The sequence below is a fragment of the Arachis ipaensis genome, chromosome B08 (assembly GCF_000816755.2).
Source record: "Arachis ipaensis cultivar K30076 chromosome B08, Araip1.1, whole genome shotgun sequence".
Lineage (NCBI taxonomy): Eukaryota > Viridiplantae > Streptophyta > Magnoliopsida > Fabales > Fabaceae > Arachis > Arachis ipaensis.
In genome coordinates this window covers 126,471,979-126,477,015 of record NC_029792.2, presented here as the reverse complement: position 1 = coordinate 126,477,015, position 5,037 = coordinate 126,471,979, and the positions used below count along the sequence as shown (strand labels likewise).

Sequence of the window (5,037 nt, the reverse complement as noted above, 5' to 3'; positions counted from 1 at the left end):
TTATTATTATTATTATTATTATTATTATTATTATTATTATTTTCGATTGATAATAGATAAGTAGTTTAATAATGCATTAAATATTAATTTTATATAACTATAATAAAGATATTTTTTTAAATTAGTATAATTATGCATTATTACTTAAATGATAATTATAGTATAATTATAATAAAGATATTTTTTTAAAATAAACTTAGAAGAGAAAATGAATTCATGAAGAATCGACCTTTCACTTCAATTAGCTAGAGGAAAACCCAATTTTAGTATATTAAGTAGATAGATAGATAGATAGATTAGTGAGCAATGTTCTGAAAACTGGACCGGACCGACCAGTCAAACCGGTTCAATTGAAAACCGTCGTGAAAAACGGTAGGATCCTCTTCCTAAAACCGCCATCATCAAAACCGTTGAAAAACTGCTAAACCGGCCAGTTGGATCGGACCGGAAACCGACCGGTTCTTAAGAAACGACATCGTTTCATTGTTTTTAAAAAAAGAATGAAAAAAACCCCACCCCTCCACGCGAGTCCCTCACCCGCATACACCCCCTCACGCCAAACACCCCTCCTTCTCCTTCGAAACACACACTCAAGCCCTAGGGTTCCCCAAACGGCCAAACCTAAAACCCAGCTTCGTCAACGGAACCGTTGCCGCCGTCCGTGGTTGTCGGCATCTCCGCGGCCTCCTCCTCCCCCTGGTCTAAATCCATACGGCCAGACCTCCACTTTTAGGCTTTCTAGCTCGGCACGTTGTCCTGTCTTCGTCGGTGACTTCGCTGTTCGAGGCTTCCAGCTGCTACGCTGTCGTGTCACCGTCGTTTCTTCGTCGTCTCACCGTCTTCGTCCTGTTGTCAGTGGAAGGTTAGTCAATTTCATTTTTGATTTTGAGCTGTTTCAGTGTTATGAATTTGATTTTGAATGTCTCTGATGAGTGATTTGTAATTTCTGAATCTGAAATTAATTAATTTGTGATCAGTGTTTTGAATTTAAAATTTGTGATCAGTGATTTGTTATGCTGCATTGCTGCGGTTGGTATTTAATGTTGTTGTTGAAATAGTTACTGATTTGTTGAAAAAGTTACTAATTTCAGGGATTAGGAGTGATTATTTGTTGTTGGTATTTAATTTTTGTTGTTGATTCTTTTTTATTTTTGGTTCTACTTTTGGTATTTGGTAATCTTTGTTGCTGATTCTCTTTTATTTTTGGTTCTGTTAAGTTCTGCTTTTGGCAAGGTTCTAAAAACCGGACCGGATTGGCCAGTTCGACCGAGTTAACCGAGAATCGGTCATTTAGCCGGTCCGGTTGATGTCAGAAACCGACCTGCAAAAAACCGGTGATAAAACCGGACGAACCGGTAAACCGTATGAACCGGCCGGATTTTTGAGCCTCCCGGTTCGCTACTATATATATATATAAAAGAAACCAGAGAGGCAGAGAGGCTCTCTTCTCAGTTCTCAGTTCTCAGTTCTCTCTCCGAACACGAAATCCTATCGCAGCCACCTTCAAGCTCCAGAACGCGTGCCAGCCCCCGCCACTGTCAGCCGCCGACAGTGACAACCCTCTCGAAGGTCTGCTCGGCCCTCTCGAAGGTCAAGCCAGTCGTCGTCGTCGGCTCTGAGTTGCAGATTTTTTGTTTTTGTTAAGTTTGGTTCGCTTATGGCTCTCACCGGCGCTCTTCAACTCCGTCGTGGACTTCTCTCATCGTCGTCGCTCATGCACGTTCGCTTCTCATCGGCGTTTTTCTGCTTCGTCTCTATTCTCTCTCTCTCTTTCTCATAGCTCAGTCACTGTTACCGTTGGTAAGCGTCCATCCCTCCGCTGCTTCTTCAGTTTCATTTTTGGGGGTTAATTGCTATTTTTCTGGATTTAATTATGTTGATTGTTGATTGTTTTTTCTGGGTTATTTAGTTGTTTTCTGAGTTAATTTTCTTCGTTGTTCATTGTTGTTAACAGGGCTGGATTATTGTTTTGTTCTGATTTCTGGGTTAATTCTTGTTGATTATTGGTAATTTTCTGAGTTATTTTTGTGCTATTTTTTCTAATTCTGAGTTAATTTACTAGTTATTGGCTTGTTGCTGAGTGAAATTAGTTAAACTTAAAATCTTGGTTTGTTATATTGATTCTGATTTCTGAATTTTGTTGTTATATTGATTCTGATTTCTGAGTTGTTGGTTGTGATTTTTTCTAATTCTTCTAACTATGAGTTGTTGATGGTACTTTGTTGGGAATGAATGTGTCCTTATACAATTGAGATACTTGTGTTCTTCAATTGGTTCTAGCTCTGATTTGATGCTGAAAGAAGAGTTTTCGTTGAAATCCCGGATAAGAAAACTGATAAGCTTGCTTGCCGTGTCAATGTTGCGAAATACATACCCTAAAACTTCACTCTATTATTCTTTTGTTGATTTATGCTCTTTTGGTTGCGCTGGAATTACAAAAAGGATGTTGCTGGTTAACCTTTTTTTATTTTGTTAATTATATGAATTGATGGCTTGATGCAGAGTTCTCCTTTTCAATTTTTTTATTTTGTTAATTATATGAATTAATCATTCTGTAATTCTGAATTTGATATAAGTTCAATTTTGGAACTCTGGATTTTGAATTTTGCTATATTGAGTTTTGTCATCTAAGTTTAATTGTGTTATATTAAATTTTACTGAATATAATTCTGGATTTTGAATGCTATATGAATTGATATAATCTTCTGGATTCTGGATTGCTGTCATTCTTAATTATTGTATGTAATTTGTAATTTGGATTTTTAGATTTTGGATTCGGATCCACTTATTAAGCCATGGCAAATCCCTCACCTGATTCAATCAATGATGGCATTTGCAGACATATTCCTGCGTTGAACTGCATATTTTTTCTTTTGTTAATCTCCTTATATGTTGTATTGTGTTGTGTTCTCTCTGACTGGCATAAAGTCACTCTTGTTATATGGTGGAAATGTCTAGAATGAGATACTTGTTAAGAATGTAGTTTAGAGGATTTTTTTATTTTTATTGGTACTATTTACATCTAAATAATAGAGGAACTTTGTATTAATTACTATGAATAAATTATCTCTATTAGTGTTTTTATTGAGCATGATTTAGAAATTATTAAATTTAAATATTTAAAATTATATATTAGATTTTTAATAATTTTATTTAATATTTAATTAAACCAGTTGAATTCCAGTTAAACTCCGGTCGAACCAGTGAACCAGTTACTTCATCGGTTCATTGACCGGTCCGGTTCTCACAACCTTGGCGTTTGGTATTTGGTAATGGTGTTTATGATTTGGTATTTGTTGCTGGTATTTAATTTTTGTTGCTGATTCTTTTTGATTTTTGGTTCTGTTTGATGTTTTTAACTTTGATTATGATGTATTGATTTCAATTATGGATGAAAGTATTAATCAAGAAGCAGTTGTTGATAACAATGCATCTTTGAGTAATAATTTGCCTGCCAAGAAGTTTTTTGTAATTTCAGTTATGTTTTTAACTTTGTAATTGCTGTTTTGTAATTTCTGCTGGTTGCAGGTTTAGAGCCAAGAAGCTCTTTCTCAAGGAGGCAACATTGTTGAACAGGTCAATAATACACCAAAGTATTAATCTTGGGAGCATCTTTTAACTTTTTTTCATCTGGGGTGGTGTTGTGAACTTGTGATTGTTGTTGAGGCCGTTCTTTTTTTCCTTTTTTTTTGCAGATTGTTGTTCAAATCAGAGTGGTGTTGGCATTTGTTGGGGAGAATAGAGCACTGCAAGGTTACTCATCTGCACTGTGGATTGCTCAGGCAGCGGCTCCGAAAAGAGCATCGTTGTGTCCCTCATAGAGAGATTCTATGACCGTTCATCAGGTAAACTTAAAGTTACAATTTCTCACTTAATTTGAGTGATGGCTAAGTAAAGATGCATTCTTGTTTAGTATGTAGTTTACTTGCTTGTTAAAAAATCTGGAACTGAAGTTACGCATATTAGTTAAAGGCATATGATATGGTATGGTAGGACTAGTGAGCCAAGAACCAACTTTGTTTGCGACAACATTCAGAAGCTGACGAAGTTGAGATTGAAGAAGCCGCAAGAGTAAGCCAAGTTTATAATTTATTTATTTTATTCTAAAACGGTTTTTTCGGTTGAACTACAATTAAACCGGTTGGACTAATAAATTAATGAACCAGTAACTAGAACGGTTCGATGACTGATCCGGTTCTCAGAACCTTGCGGATGAGCGAAGCAGCAAACATTAATTGCATGTGACTTTCAAAACGAAGTCGTTCAATCCACCAAGTCTATATATACAATTGCGATCCCACTCTTTCTTGGTACCTTCTTTCTTTCTCTATAGTTTAGCTACCACCGCTACCTTCTGAAACCACCATTCCTCTCTTCTTTCTTTCTTTCTTTTTAATATTTAATAATTTTATTTCGATCTTTCTAGCTCACTCAATACTTGCTGCTGTCATGTCTTTTATATATTTCATAATTGATCTCATTCTTAGAATTATCAAAGTTGCAGGTTATATATGTCTTTTCTTCCTCCATCAAGTTTTTTCTCTCTATTTTCTGATATACTTATAAATGGACATTATATTTAAACATAAATTAAACTAAAAAATATATTTAAAAATACGATATGATTTGGAAAGATGTCATTAAATTGAGTTTTTAAAATTTCAAAAGTATTAATTTTGTTTGCGAAATCATTTTTTATTTTACTATACGAGAATAACCTATTATATCATCGGCCAACATGTTAACTCTATTATTTTATTTTTCTTATTTTATATCACTACAAGAAAAATGAGTTTTATCGACAAATTTTTAGTGGCCATAACACAATGATTACTATTAATTTTGTTTAAATTATATTTTAGTGATAATTATACATTTGCCATTGTTATTAGATTTTATAATGACAATTATTGCTATTGTTACTAAATTAATATACAATAAATTAGATAAAAGATAAATATGTGGTGAAAAATAAAAAAAATGAACCAAAAATATTATATATAAAATATTAAAAAAAATCTATCTTTAAAAATTAAT

The 5,037-nt window shown here is 34.0% G+C and overlaps 1 protein-coding gene and 1 long non-coding RNA gene across 2 annotated transcripts in view; both read left to right on the top strand.

Annotated features, from left to right (window-relative positions):
* Positions 1–5,037, top strand: part of LOC110265391 — a 28,225-nt gene that overhangs the window by 1,933 nt on the left and 21,255 nt on the right. The window lies entirely within an intron of this gene.
* LOC107613359 lies at positions 441–4,300 on the top strand. Its single transcript, XR_002353100.1, has 6 exons — positions 441–862; positions 1,218–1,800; positions 3,529–3,576; positions 3,696–3,845; positions 3,994–4,071; positions 4,167–4,300. It is a non-coding gene; the product is annotated as an uncharacterized LOC107613359 (long non-coding RNA).